This window comes from Herpailurus yagouaroundi, unplaced genomic scaffold, assembly GCF_014898765.1.
Source record: "Herpailurus yagouaroundi ecotype Mexico unplaced genomic scaffold, PumYag 140, whole genome shotgun sequence".
In the NCBI taxonomy this organism is placed as follows: Eukaryota; Metazoa; Chordata; class Mammalia; order Carnivora; family Felidae; genus Herpailurus; species Herpailurus yagouaroundi.
Genome location: NW_024412395.1, coordinates 78,648,190 through 78,664,640, shown reverse-complemented (window position 1 = coordinate 78,664,640; position 16,451 = coordinate 78,648,190).

Sequence of the window (16,451 nt, the reverse complement as noted above, 5' to 3'; positions counted from 1 at the left end):
CTTCACTTTATTCCTAGTGTTCTGAAATTTCTGTGATGCACCTTTGTATGACTCTCTTTTCATTTATTATGCTAGATATGTGCTAGGCCCTTTGAATCCTTGAAACTTTTTATTTACTTATTTATTTATTAAATTTTTTTTTTTGAATGTTTCTTTTTAAGAGAGAGAGAAACAGAGTGTGAGCAGGGGAGGGGCAGAGAAAGAGAGGGAGACACAGAATCTGAAACAGGCTCCAGACTCTGAGCTTTTAACACAGAGCCTGACAAGGGGCTCGAACTCATGAGCTGTGAGATCAAGACCTGAGCTTAAAAAAAAAAAAAAAAAAATTAATGTTCATTTATTTGTGAGAGAAAGAGAGAGAGAGAGCATGCATGAGTGGGGGCAGGGCAGAGAGAAAGGGAGACACAGAATCTGAAGCAGGCTCCAGGCTCTGAGCTGTCAGCACAGAGCCTGACACGGGGCTTGAACTCATGAGCTGTGAGATCATGACTTGAGCCAAAATCAGACACTTAACCCACTGAACCACCCAGCCACCCCGAATCCATGAAACTCTTATACCTCAGTGCCAGACAGTTCTCCTGAATTATTCCATTGATGATTTCTTCCATTCTTCGAGTTTTTTTCTGGAAGACACATTATTTGGATATTGGAACTCTTGTGTTGGTTCTCTACATTTATTTTCTTTCTTTTGCCCATCACTTTATATTTTTATAATACTTTCTGGAAAATTTCCCCTACCTTATATGCAAAGCCTTCAGTAAGTTTTTCATTTCTTCTGTATTAGTTTCCAGATGCTTTTATTTACTCTTTGAATGTTTATTTTATTATTTTAAGTAACATCTGGTCATATCTCATGAATACAGTATCAGTGGATACTTTTTGATATTTTCTTCTTCCTGCATTGTGTCTGCTTTCCACCCCCTGCCCCTAACCTGGATATTCTCAGTATGTAGGTGGGGTTTGTCAGCTGTAGACTCATCTGGCTGGGTTGTTTCTTTGGGGAACCCCTCAATTAGTATTTTGGTTTTTTGGTCTTTTCCTCTTGAGCTGTTGAAGTTTCCCAGAGAAGTATCTTCCAATCGTCAGCCCACAGGGTAGACACAGCTGTGTATGTTTTAAGAAATGAGTTGTAGAAGAGGGCTGGTAGAGTCAGCATTTAGTTTGTGACTATTCTCTAAGCTCCCTTCTTTTCCTTAATCATCCTTGCCCTCAGCCGTGCCCAGTGTTCCCCAGCCCAGATGCCTTAGGTTTTACCTCTTGTGTCTTCTGCCAGGGTGGAGGCAGGGCACTTGCCTGTCTGTGTGGAGGGGGTGTTGCTCTAACTGCTGCTTAAACAGACTTCCCACCAGTCTTCCTGTTTTGAGCTTTGCTGTTAGCTTCCTTTCCAACGTAAGGCTGCCATTTCTGATCATGACCAGGTGCCTGTGGTACAAGTCAGGTTGCTTTTCTGCTGTCCCTCTTGTTGCCTTGGGGCTCTTAAGTCCATTGTCACTCTTGTAGTTGTTTTCCAAGTTCCAGTGCTATTGCCTCCGCTTCCATTTCTCTTCCATTTGTCCGAGTGAGTCATTGCTTTTAAAAAGTATCCCTTTCCCATCTTTTTCCTGGGGTTCTTTGGAGGAAGTGAAAGTAAACATAAGATAAGGGCCTACACTCTCCTCTTTACTTGGAAGCCCCTACTTCTGTAATTCTTTTCAATGATTTTTAACTAGTTTGTATCATTCAAGAACACTTAATTCACCTAATTTGGAATCAATGGTAAGTTTATGGGAACATATATTTTTTTGTCTCCACTCGATAGTGAAGATATTTAGTCTCAATCTCTGGGCTTTTATACATATTTCATAAGCATTTTCTCTGAAGGGTTGCTGTGGGTCATAGTGCTTCCTGTATGTTTTTCATTTCTTCCTTATTCAGTGTTTTTACATGTGGGAGCCAGGGTTTCTGAAACATGACCTTGTTTCCCATTCACACATAACCTTCATGAGAAGGACTGAGTGAAAATGTGGGGAAGGGGTCAGGACAGAAGGTGCTCAGGCAAGTTCTCCCAGTGATTTGTCGGTGGCAATGGGCTTACCTAACATGTAGGCTCATGATATTCAACTTTAAAAGTCTGGACCATCATGGGGCACCTGGGTGGCTCAGTCAGTTAAACGTCTGACTTCAGCTCAGGTCATGATCTCACAGCTCGTGAGCTCGAGTCCCGCATCAGGCTCTGTGCTGACAGCTCAGAGCCTGGAGCCTGCTTCAGACTCTGTGTCTCCCTCTCTCTCTACCCCTCCCTCACTCATGCTCTGTCTCTGTCTCACAAAAATAAATAAACATTAAAAAATAGCCTGGACCATAGCTATGAATTTTATAAATGATATGGAAGCTTGCTTTTTGTTTTATGTCATTAATCAGATGAAATAATGTTTGTACAATGCCAGATAAACCGACATTGTTTAGAAGACTGGAAAGATAATGTGCTAGCTAAGTAAGTTATATGAATAAAGAAATAGATCTTACAGGATTGATTTTTATTGTTTTGATTTATCTATAAATATATATAAAACATTAATGAATTTGATTAGAATTATCAGCCTTGTTAGATGTTTTTTCGAGTATTTTTATGACTTGGGGGACATGTGCCATGGCAGATTCACACGATGTCAACACTTGTGTGATAGTCTTGAGACCCTTTGATTACCTTATTACAGATTGTCAAAACATGGGCTGATCTGGCAAATCAGGCACAACTTTCCACTTCAAGAATTTTCTACCCTGATTCTCTAGTTGCTATGGAGATTGTCTTATAAAACAGCCCTGGATTTGGTTGAGATTAGTCAATTTAGATGCTGGGTTCTGATATAATTCTCTCCACCATCAGCAATGCCCTCATTGCCATAGCATAAAAACAGTGGCTGATTTTACGAGCATATGTTAACATAGTTTTAGGACATAGAATTTAGTTTGAGAATTTTAGGAAACTGGCACCATATTCTAAGAAAACTTAAAAAACAAGGGGTTGTGCATTGGGAAAGTACTTAAAATATTAAGATTGATTTCCAGTGACTTTAGCACATTTTAACTGCAAAAGGGAGTTACCAGGTTGTTCATAAATGCATATTGCTGCAGGTTTAATAAATGCAACAGGATTATATCTACTAATGCAAAAACAGAGGTACTGATGAGGAAGGATAAGGCCAAATAGGAGAACTGGGATAAAGTGACCTGTTCTTCCATGACTGGCAATTATGAATGAACTCAACCATACTTGAAAACGCTGTACTCTTTTCTTTCACTTTGACTCTGCAGTAACCTGAAGTCCAAGCAAGTTAGCACCCCATGGGGCAAGCCATGACCAGTGGGGGGACCTGAGCTTTTGTCCCTCACTTGGAGAATCCTGAGGCCCATTCCAGCAAGGCCAAGCCCCAGTTGCTCACAATGTTGACTTGCTTGATAACACACACCATTGTATTGGCTCTCCCTCCTTCCCCATTTCATTATTGATGTGTATCAAATAGGATTTATTGAAATATTGACAAAAATGACTATATTTTAAGAATCTTCTAATTGGGATGAATGGGTGGAGTACATGAAATCTTTGCTACCTGACTGTATGCTTCTTATAATTCTTTCCTAGTCTATAAGTCACTTATAAGATTTATAGTTAAAAATTGGAAGGCCTCCTTGTTCCCACCAGTTCACCTGGGTAAAGGGTCTCAGCATACTCATGATGAAACCATGGATCATTGTGGCAGACATTAACACTCACCCCTTACTAGTAAAGACATCCCTAGGGGGTCATCAAAGTTTAGGGGCTCTAGGTTTTCTGATTTGGGGTATTTATAGTACCTAGTGATTGATTTTATGTGATTGTTCATGGTGTCTTAGAGAATGTGGACCTAATAAGGGATTTATAGCAGGTGACTGACACCAATGCTAACTTTTTGACCCCAGGTCCCCTGTCCTTGGCAGTTCTTTTCCTGGGTTTCTTTTCCTTTTAGTCCCTGCTTCCTAGCATTTGCAGTGACTTCCAATATCAAGGTAACTAGAATTAGAAAATTCTAAAGAAATGACATAGTGATGCTAAGACATTGATGGGCCTGTGAAATGAAATACATCAACCCAAGTCTGTCCACACCCTCATGTGGACAGCCCTTCTACCTGCTATCCATTGATCAAGTGAGGGTGTGCTTCTTCAGGAGACCCAGAGCATGTGGTAATGGTAATGACAACAACATATTGTTATAACATTGTTATCAATTAGGTCAATTATCATTTGTTCCACTATTAAAATTGCATATATTAAAAAACGCATTCTCCAGCTTTAATTAGTAAGATAATATCTTAAGATATTAATTGTTGTGCACTTCTTTTCCCCAGAGCCTAATGCGTGTGTGTTTCCTGCTGAGTTATTTGCTACCTTGAGGGGTGTAGAATTTTTATAGTGGGAATGAGGAAGTAGCAGTCAGTGTTCATGTTTGAATTTTTGACAACCAAAAGGAGAAGGCTGGGAAAACCAGTACAAAAAGTTTATACCATTGCAGTAGAAAAGAGAAGGGAGGAGGCCACCTCACTCCCTGCCTAGAAGAAGGTGAGGACTGGGGTCAGGGTTGGAGAGGAGGGTTTTTGTTATAAATAGTGCAGTTTTTCGTTTCCCAAATTTTGAACCAGTTTAATGGTAAAGAAAGGCAGATGAGAGAGGGAAATACTACCTTTAATACTGATGAAACTAACATTGACAGATGAGCTAACTCAAGCAGAGAATTAGACAGACTCATCCAGCCAGTCACAGGCAGCACTGGGCAGCACAGGCCTGCCCGTGGAAAGCTTTTGGCAAGGAAGAGTGGGCCAGAATGTGTGTTTCCTGCTGACAGCTCCCCAGAAGGAAGAAGGAGGAAGGGTATGCCTATGCAAACCCAGCTTCTCTCCCAAACTCCCCATCAGGGAATGAAATTTAGGAGGGAGCACGGCCAATGTTAATTTCCTAGGGCTAAAATAACAAAGTGCCACACACTAGGTGGTTTAAACAACAAAAATTTATCTCACAGTTCTGGGGGCTAGAAGTCTGAGATCTGGGCGTTAGTAGGGTTGGTTCCTTCTGAGGGTCGGGACAGAAGGACCTATTCTATTTTGGCTTGTAGATGGCCCTCTTCAAGTTTATGTGTCATTTTCTTTGTGTATTGTCTATGTCCAGATGTCTCTTTCATGAGGACACCAGTCGTATTGGATTTGGGCTCCACTGTATTCCAGTATATGACTTCCTCTGAACTAATTTTATCTACAATGTCCCTATTCCCAAATAAAGTCACATTCTGGGGTCCTGGGGGTATGACTTCAACAAATGAATTTGGAGTTTGAGGTAGGGCACAATTTAACTTCTTTTTTTTTTTTTTAATTTTTTTTTTTAACGTTTATTTATTTTTGAGACAGAGACAGAGCATGATTGGGGGAGGGTCAGAGAGAGGGAGACACAGAATCTGAAACAGGCTCCAGGCTCTGAGCTGTCAGCACAGAGCCCGACGCGGGGCTCGAACTTACGATTGCGAGATCATGACCTGAGCCGAAGTCGGCCGCTTAACCAACTGAGCCACCCAGGTGCCCCCACAATTTAACTTCTAACAGCCGAGCAAGACCAGCAGAACTCTCTCCTTGTAGAAGAAATGTTAGTAGTGAGCAAGAAACATTTTTCCCCAAAAGAAGATATAGAGAGGTGGGTATGGTTTCTGTGGAAATGGGCATCCAATGAGAGATGGTGAAGAGCTGGGAGACTGGAAAGGGCACTGGGAGAACCTGACCTGTTTAAGGGGCAAATGGTGGAAAGTAAGGGCGAGGCTTGTAATTACTGAGAGCTTGTTGAGTGTGGTTGGTGGCCAGTGGTCAGGAAGATGTGTGGGAGCCAGACGTATACAAGGAAACCAAACTAACTCATGCAGACTATTTGTTTACGATTTGGGGAACATTGGTTGGGTGGAAAAGCCAAATTAACTCTTCGCTGCTGTGGGGAGTGGGCTTTCTGTTTATTGAAGGCTATTTACACAGTGATGATATATCAGCCAGCAGAAAGATTCCTTCTGGCAGAGCCATTCCCAAGGCTTTGCTATGTCCCATCTGAAATTTTCTTTGGGGGCATCCCCTGCTTCTCAATAGCTGCCTGAAAGAAAGGGAGAGGCCCTTACTTAAGAGGGAGAGTCATAGGAAGTGACATGCCCAATTCAATGCCACCTACATATGCATGTTTATGTGCCTGTGCATTTTTCATCAGCATGAACTAAAGGGTTGCATCACATTGGGTGGCTAGAGAGGCAAGCTAACTGGTAAGTGGTCAAAATAAGGATTTTGAGGCTGAATAAACCTGAATGCAAATTTCAGATCTGCCACTTATTTGCCAGCTGACATCAGGAAAATTTTTTTAGTCTCTTTTATAGTCTTTTTTTTTTTTTTTTTTTTTTTTTTTGTATCTATACAATGGGGAATACTATCCTCCTGTGAGGACAATTATGAGAAATAATGCCTGTGTAAAGGTCCTGGTACTCTGCCTCCCACCACTAAGTAGCCGTCACTGTTTGTGGCAACTCTCCGTGGCCTTGCAGAGAAGGGTGCTGAGCGGTTGGGGCCCAGGCTATTCCCCCTCCGCCATAAAGGGAGCAGATCCCTCTTCTCCCTTTTGTGTTATCAAGATTCCAACTAAGGTGCCTTTTGAGTAAAAGGATTGCAAGACAAGATGTTTGAAAACCTCTTGAGCAGGAGATCTCTAAAGTACTTTCAGCTCTAAAATTCTAAGATCTATAGTGGACAGCTTCTCCCTGTTGGTTCTTCTTTGCAAAATAATATGCAGGGCCTATTTCAGAGAAATATTATGAAGATACATGAAGAAGTATTTGTGAACATCCAGACGGTACTGGAGTGCCTGTTATCTTTCCATTTACCATAGTTAATGGTATTGTGACTATCAGAGGAGTGTAATGGAGTACTTTCTCCTAAGAAAGATGGGGCAATGGTATCTGTACCTGAAACAATTAGGGAACACCATAGGACAGATTAAAACATCGTATTACTGAATACAGCATAAATTACATATGCTGGGTCGCTCAGGAAAGTATAATTCTTTAAATGAACGATATCATGCCTACACAAGTGGTAATTATATCAGCATATGCCCTACACAGGAATAACAAGCTTTTGTATATATATCTCTATGAAAGTATGTCATATACAAGGATATGAAAATAGATAAAAAATGTATCCCCAAACTATTAGTATACTATGTATTTTCCTGGATACCTATTTCTTCATGAAAATATATGATAAAGAGTTTGGGGGCATGCGATTCCTATTTTTATAATAAAGATAGAGGATAGGTGAATTTTTTCATTCTGTAATTGAAAACAGACCTAGAAATATTAAGAACCTCATGTTTTTACATCAAGAAAGTAGCATTATGAAGGATCCTCATAACTCTTTATTAGACCTTGCCTAGGACTTTTTATTAATTCTCTTTTTCAAAATTTCAAACTTTCCACATGAGATTAAAATTCACCTCTGACCATCACCCCCATCTCTGGTCTCCTGAACACTCCCTGCCAAGTTATGGTATGAGTATATTATTCTCACTCTGAATTCAGAATTTCTGCATGCTTTTGTTTATGTATGTATATGTATATGTATGTATATAGTCATAAACCCAATATAGTATTGCTTGTGTGTGTAAATATAAATGCTATCAAAATAGAACTTTTTCATTCAGCAAGATATCTTGGAAATCTATCCATGCATGGTATTACATGTAGTTCTAGTTTATTCCTTTTAAATGCTGTATAGTATCAAAGTGTAAATACCTCACATTTTTTCCTATTCCCCTATTTGTGGACACTCATTATTTCTCATCTTTCCCGACTACATATAATGCAGTAGTGAACTTTCTTGAATAGTCTTTCTTGTGCACAAATGCACGAATTTCTCTAGTGCAAAAAGAAAGGAATGGAATTATTAGGTACAAATATTTTAACATATTTTGCCAGATTAAGTTTTACATTAAAATTTATCAAGTGTTTACCCTCATTTCTCCATGAGCTCATTTCCATAGTAGGTAACAAATTTTTTTTTCTTTGCACTTTATTTTTTACTGCCAGGCCAGTGAAAAACTGACAACTCAGAGACACAAGTGGAATTACTTTTTCTTAGCAAGTTCTGTTCATTTTGAATCGTAGATTCTTTTTTCAGTGTATCATTATTTGTACGCTTATTTGCCCTTTAGGAATGAAACATGACGGAGTGAACAGTAGCATCCAGTGATGTCCCCTAGAGTTTTGTTGCCCCCCCCCCCCCCAAATTGTTTTCTGCTACTTCAAGAAAGAACAGGCAACAGAATGTGTCAGTAGAAATGCAATTTAGGAATTGCACTTGATCTCGTTTTTCAGCCTGATGTTTCTCTTCTTTCATCATAAAGATCAGCTGCATTTTATTTTTTTTTCAGTCCCTTAGAATAACATCCAGTTCTAGTCAGCATGTTTAATGTACTTCTCAATGATGTTCTAGCATAATAAATTTTCGTATCTCGTGCATATGTACATATGGTAAAAATTTCTTCAAGTTCTAGCCATGTGGGGGAGGAATATTGTGGTTGCTTTGTTAATGCAGTGTTTGTGTTGGAGCGGTTAGGGCCCCGCGCTTTAACTCTCAGCGCAGGGCGTAATGAGATGGCTTTGATGGTGGCGGAAGAGTCTAGTGGGACGGTCCCAGCTTCACACTTCAAAGCCGAGCATATGGGGCGAATACTGGGTATCTTCGTGCTCTTTGGGGATGGATGGTTGAGAGACAATTCTTAACAGCTCTGTTTGATGAAGATATTGGAAAAGAAATGGTCTATCTTTAAAATAATCTTGAATTGCAAAGAGAGAAATTTCCACCCCCTTCTGTGGACTGAAGGAAGAATAATTTTTTCCTAGTCTGCACTTAATTAGAGGCAGTGCAGCATGACACTACGATGCTGTATTTTCAAATGACTTCTCTTTGAAAGGACTGTGAGATGAATCGGCCAGTTTTATTTTAGGTATTTGTATGAATTTAGGCAAAAACTTTTAGGGCTATCTGTTTTACCATCTGAGAGATTTTTATGGCTTCTGGTAGAGAATCTTTTTTTTCCCCTTCTCATTAAAAAATACATAAATAAAAAATCAACTAAACAAAAAACTTGGCTATATGAAGAGAGCTAGACTAAAACCATAGAACGCTTGTAAGATTTCAAGTCTAGCACCCAGTTTAATTTTTAGATTCTGTGCTTCTTTCCCTTTACTTGTTACTGCGTGCGAGGTGATAGGGTTGAAAAATACTCTTTCTGATTGCTGTGTACTTATGAAAAAAGTTGATTCTTGTTTAGGTATCATTAGAGTTCCAGTTTAAAAGTAATTATGATAAGCCACACATCATATCATCGGTCAGAGGAAAAAAAAATATCCATTCCTAGAAGAAAAGGAATGACAGGCCTGAGTTTTTTTCCTGGTTGTGTCTTTTGGCTGCTATTAAAAACATAACAAAACTGAGTTCGTCAGTTATGTTCCTCGTGCTGAAATGCAATTCTGTTTAACAGTTAAATTTTAACTCCATTTATACCAGTAGTCCTAAGTCCTGAACGAAACAAAAGCAGAAGGGAAAAGGATGATATTAAATACCACTGGAGACATGAAGTATGTGTTAGTGTAAGGCAGGCATAGACATTTAATTAAGCAGATCCTTAACTACTGTCTTTACATACAACTTTATTGTAGCTTCTCATTAAATACTGCATTTCAGCCACCCTTATGTCTGTCTGTTATAGGCTCAGAGAAAAGTGTTTTGTTAAGAATATGAAGCTTAAACTTCTCATTGAGTGGAGGCATCTCATTGCATCGATCCCTCCTTTTACAAAGAGGTTTAACCAAACTCATAGATGTCTCTAAAGTTAAGACTAAAAGTGATGAATGCACATGTATAGAAATGTAAATAAGGTCACCCAATCAGGAGGGTTCAAATATATTGAGAAAATATTGTTACTATCAGCCTTTTCAAGAGAAAACTAGTGAAAATTGATAGAACCGTTAATGATGGTGGGAAAAAATTGTCAAAAATGGAAGAAAAATGAAAAACTATTACTCTTTAAATAGAGCACAATTTAGGAAGCTGCAGGCTTTTGCTTTGCTTGTTTCAAGACCAGCATGATGGCATCATACTCTTTCTGCGCAAGGTGATCCAGATGTTTGCCTTGTGTGATGGTACTGACTGGTTGAGGCAGCCCATAGGTACAGGTAGCTTTTGACAGCTGCTGATGGGACTGTTGTTCTGAGGGCAGCTTGTAAAACATGAAGATAATGGTGGAAAATGGATCCATGGTTTCTCACTAAGAATATGTTGTACTCCCGCTGCTGTTAAACCCAATTCTCACTTCGTTAACATAGCAACCCCTTTACTCTCTTTTGTATGTTTGGAATGGACACCACTCACCCTGGTATGCAGTTATTCCAATGCCTGCAAAGCGCTTAGGAACCAAATTCAATTCACTCAACCTAAAAAGTGTTAACTACAAGGCACTGCCTCAGGGAGTATGAAACCTGGTTGGAGGAACAAAAGTCCACAATTAACTATATAATACAAGTAGGTTAGATTTGATGTTATATTGTATAAAAGCGGTAAAATACTGTGTGAATACACGAGAGGGAGAAATGAATTTCAGTGGAGGGAGAGCACATCTATGAAACAAAGATGATTAGTTCAGAAGTCCTGGTTTTTTGGGATTCATTGAAAGTGCTGAAAGTCCCTGCTCTGGAAACATTGGACTCCACTGTAGAGGAAGTGGCAGCTTTACAGGAAATGCACACGGAACTATTGTTTTAAATAATAATGTCACTTACCCGAAAACTGATGAGTCGTAGTTTCCCACGGGCTTGAGCTTGAAGTATTCAGAATCTTTATCTTCTGTAAAATGTGTTTGATTTGCATGGTGTGATCATTTGAAGTTAACATGGGATGATTTTAACATAGATTAATTGTGAATATAAAATGATAAAATTAAAACTAGCTCTTTTGAATATGTAATTTATATCACAAATAAAATAACTTGCTAGTAAGCTTCTGACTAAATTGATGCTTTTCTTTAAAATGCAGGCAATCTAAATTTACTTTTCAGTAAAATTACAAATCCCACCCACCATGGGCCCCTAAGTTGCAATTATTAGAAGCACAAATGGTATTTCCTTGAATATGAAGAGTGTCGTATACTATCCTTATTACTCTCTATCATTCTGGCTTTTGTTGTCTTTTCACTGTATTCAAATAATGAAATATTTCCATTTCTGGCTTCACTAAAGAACAAAAATTAAGTTAGATTCCTTCCACCATGATTTTGTGTAGAAGAGAGCATGGAAGAGGGGTGTTAGAATATTTAGGGATTTCTAGTAGGTAGGGACACACCCATCCAGGAAGGTATCCAGAATTTTTGGAATTCAGAACAGTAGGATGGGCTTGCAAAGAGGAAAGGAAGCAAGCATTTAGAGTCCTGTGTACCAGGGATTGTGCTAGGTGCTTCTCTTAGCTTATTTAATCTAAATTTCTTCCTTCATTCTATGGAGCTGTTTCTCTATTTTTTTTTTTTCTTCCTTTATTTTACTCTCCATTCCTTACCCTTCCTCTTTCTTTTCCTTTGATTTTACTGAAGTATTTTAAAGCAAGTTCCAAAGATCATGTTATTTTATTCCTACATATTTAATATAGATCTTTAAGCAATATGGACATTCTCTTACATAACCACAGTGTCCTTACACCTGGCAAAATGATAATTCTTTGCTACCATCTAATATCCGGTGTATAATCCGGGCAAATGTCTTTCTGTGATGGGCTTATTTGAATCTGAATGTACACCTCATTCACACACAGCATTGATTTATTGTCTGTTTCTCAGTTTTGATCTAGACCAGTCGCCCTGCATCACCCTCCCCACTCCCTTTTTTCCTGCCATTACTGGTTGTAGAAACTGGGGCAGTTGTCCTGAATCTGTTTACTCTCTTGTGGTATCATTGAATTTTGTCTCCATCTCTCACATTTTTTATAATCTTTAAGTTAGATTTAGAGGCTTGATTGGGGGCGCCTGGGTGGCACAGTCGGTTAAGCGTCCGGCTTCAGCCAGGTCACGATCTCGTGGTCCGTGAGTTCGAGTCCCGCGTCAGGCTCTGGGCTGATGGCTCAGAGCCTGGAGCCTGTTTCCGATTCTGTGTCTCCCTCTCTCTCTGCCCCTCGCCCGTTCATGCTCTGTCTCTCTCTGTCCCAAAAATAAATAAACGTTGAAAAAAAAAATTTTTTTAGAGGCTTGATTGGTTTGAAGTTCATTTTTTTTTTTTTTTTTTTTTTTTTTTTTTTTGGCAAAAATTCTTAAAAGGTGGGCCTAGAGCTTTCTGCTACACTTGTAACAAGATGTGATAATGTCTGGTTATCTCAGATCTGGTGGTGCAAAGATGAATTACCTTTGTTTCTACTGGAATTTTCCGGAGGGCTTCATCTATTGATGATCTTTGTCTGAAATAATTATTTTCTTAGGTGCTGTGAAATGACAACTTTCTAATTATATCAGTACTTGCACATGTATTAGTTGGATTTTTTTTTCTGTTAAAAAAAAAATCTGTCATCAGTTCAGGCTATCTACCTACCCTGAAACACAATTTGTACAAGAAAGGCAGGATAAATGCTTTTTCCTATTCCTTTTAATTGCCACATTTCTAGATAAGGAGTTGGTGCTTCAGAGGAAGCTTAACAATTTTTTTTTTTAATTTTACAGAGAAATTGAGGCTCAGAGATATCAAGTAAATTGTTCAAGATCCCAAATAGCTATTAAGGAGCGGAAACCGTATTCAAACTGGTATCTTCTGGCTTCAAAAGGCATGTTATTTGCACTAAACCAAAATGCACCCCTGTCCTTGAACCCCTATTGCTGACTAACAGCTGGGGGCTGCTCCTGTAAATCTCTCCCACTGCTTTGGTCTTTAGGAACCAGGCTCCAAGAATACTTCTTTGCAGACATTCTGGGCTTTATAAATGCATGCAGTGCTCCGGAATGATAGTTCCAGATGGAGGTGCTGGCCTGGATAGGCAGAGAGCTGGGCAAAGCCAGAAAGCACGTCACACTGTTTAGGAGGGGAGACTGTAGGCATCACAGTTTGTGCTCTGTACTCCTGCAGCAGCCAAAGTATGAGTCACTCTAAGTCACTGTGGAGCAGATATGGGTGATCAGAACAATTTGGAGAGTTATCAGATATTACGATGTCTTAATACCCTAACTCTCCTAAATGTTCTCGCCATGCCCACCCCCTGCCATTCCAGATTTGAGGGAGAATTTAACCAACTGCCTAAACATTATTTTATAATTCCTAAACCTCAGTTGGCTGTGTGTCCCGAGCACCTGGCCACACCCACCAGCTGTGGTCCTTTGGTATCTCGATGTAGTGTTAAAGAAGCAGAGATCACTTAGTAACATTTGGAGACTTTCTTTGTGGTGTGTGTAACATCATGGGCTTCCAATGCTTGAGTCCCAACCTGACTCAAAGAAAGAACATGTTCCTAGATTTAATACTACCCAGAGGTACAAAGTATATTTTTAAAAAATTTTTTTAAATGTTTATTCATTTTTGAGAGAGAGAGACAGAGTGCAAGCAGGTGAGGGGCAGAGAGAGCAAGACAGAGAATCCAAAGCAGGCTCCAGGCTCTGAGCTGTCAGCACAGAGCCTGATGCGGGGCTCACACCCGAGAACCGCGAGATCGTGACCTGAGCCAAAGTCAGATGCTTAACTGACTGAGTCACCCAGGCACCCCAGAGGTACAAAATGTTTTTAAGTATCTTCCACATTTTACCCTTCCCACCAACATGGCGGTCTACATTAGAAACGAAAAAACAGCCAACTCTAAAATTGCAGTTGGACCGATTTTCTATGCTTGTTGTGGCTAGAGGCCCCATCTTATCCTCTGGTGTTCCATAACGTACCTCTAAATAAAGAAGGCCCATACTCCTGCCGTCCTAAGGCAATACCACAATTCTCTAAATACCTAAATTTTATATATCCAACCCACATGTATGCCATCTCTATCCTTGGTTACAGGGGACTGCAATTAGCCCCATGAAAAGATGCCATCTGCAGCAAATAGAAGTCCTCTGAAGCAGTTCTCCAGAATAAATAGGAAAACAATTCTGTAATCTGCCTTGGAAGATAAGGTTAGAGACAGGAAATCCAGAAATAAGGAATGGAGGAAGAGGATGAAAACAAGTTGTCATTCAGAGTAGCCTCCAATTAATTTTAAATATTAGACTTCCTTACAGAATATCTGGCTTAGTGCTTATCCAGTAGAGCTTTCTATGATGATGGAAATATTCTATATCTGCACTGTCCAATAGGGAGACTCCTAGCCATGTGTGATTACTAAACCCTTGAAATGTGTCTACTGCCACATTTAATTTTTAATTATATTTTATTTATTTATTTAAATTTTATTTTTTATTTTTACCCTTTGACTCCCCTTCACTCATTTCTCCCAATACCCCCACACCCCACCTCTGACAACCACCAATGTGTTCTTTGTATCTATGAGCTTGTTTTTTGTTTGTTTGTTTGTTTGTTTGTTTAGATTCTACATATAAGAGAGATCATATGGTATTTGTTGTTTCTTTGTCAGATGTATTTCACTTAGCATAATTCCCTTGAGGCCCATTCACTTTGTTACAAATGGCAAGATTTCCTTCTTTTTTATGGCTGAATAATTGTGTGTGTTTGTGTGTGTGTGTGTGTGTGTGTGTGTGTGTGTGTGTGACACAATTTCTTTATCATTCATCCATGGGTGGACACTCAGGTTGTTTCCATCTCTTGGCTTCTATAAATTATGCTGCAATGAACACAGTGGTGCAGATATCTTTTCAAGTGAGTGTTTTCATTTTCTTCAAATAAATACCCAGAAGTGGAATTGCTGGATCATATGGTAGTTCTATTTTTAATTTTTTGAGGAACCTCCATGCTGTTTTCCATAGTGGCTGCACTAAATTATATTCCCATACAGTATGATGTCATCCCAACGCACAAGTGTTCCCTTTTCTCCACATCCTCACTAACACTTGTTTGATAATAGCCATTCTGAAAAGTATGAGGTGATCTCTCACTGTGGTTTTGATTTACATTTCCCTGATGATTGAGGATGTTGAGGCATCTTTTCATGTGCCTGTTAGCCATCTGTAAGCCTTCTTTGGAAAAATGTCTATTCATGTCTTCTGCCTATTTTTAAATTAGATTGTTTTTTGCTATGCTTGTAAGAATTGTTTATTTATTTTGGATATTAGCCCCTTATCAGATACATGATTTGCAAATATTTTCTCCCATTCAGTAGACTACCATTTCATTTGGTTGATGGTTTCCTTTGCTGTGAAGAGCTTTTTAGTATGATGTCATCCCACTTACTTATTTCTGCTCTTCTTAGCTTTTGCTTTTGGTGTCAGGTTAAAAAAATCATTGCCAAGACTTATGTCAAGGAATTTACCTATATTTTCTTCTAGGACTTCTATGGTCTCAGGTCTTACATTCAAGTCTTTAATTAATTTCAAGTTGATTTTTGTGTATGGTGCAAAATTATACTCTAGTTTCATTCTTTTCCATGTGACTGTCCAGTTTTCCCTGCACCATTTGTTAAAGAGACTGTCCTTTCTCCATTATATGTTCTTGGCTCCTTTGTCCTGAATTAATTGACCATATATGTGTGGGTTTATTTCTGGCCTCTGTATTCCGTTCCAGTGATCTATGAGTCTATTTTTATGCCAATACCATACTTTTTTTTTTTAAGTTTATTTATTTATTTTAAGAGAGAGAGCACACGCACACACGCAGGAGGGGCAGAGAGAGAGAGAGAGAGAGAGAGAGAGAGAGAGAATCCCAAGCAGGCTCTGGGCTGTCAGTGGAGAGCCTGATGCAGGACTCAAACTCATGAACTGTGAGATCATGACCTGAGCCGAAATCGGGAGTTGGAAGTTTAACCAACTGAGCCACCCAACCATCCCAATACTATACTTTTTTAATTACCATGGCTTTGTAATACAGTTTGAACTCAGGGAGCATGATGAAAAGAACAGAGAAACTTGGTTCTTTTCTCGAGATTTCTTTAGCTATCAGGGTTGTTGTGGCTTCATACAAATTTTAGCATTGTGTATTCTATTTCTGTGAAAAATGTAGTTGGAATTTTGATAGGGATTGCATTGAATCTGTAGACTGCTTTGGGTAGTGTGGACATTTTAACAATATTGATTCTTCCAGTCAATATTGGGCATAGACTATCTTTCTGTTATTATGTGTTGTCTTCAATTTCCTTCATTAATATCTAATTTTCAATATACATTTCACATTTCACCTCCTTGGTTAAACTTATTCCTGGGTATTTTATTCTTTTTGATGCAATTATAAACGGGATTATTTTCT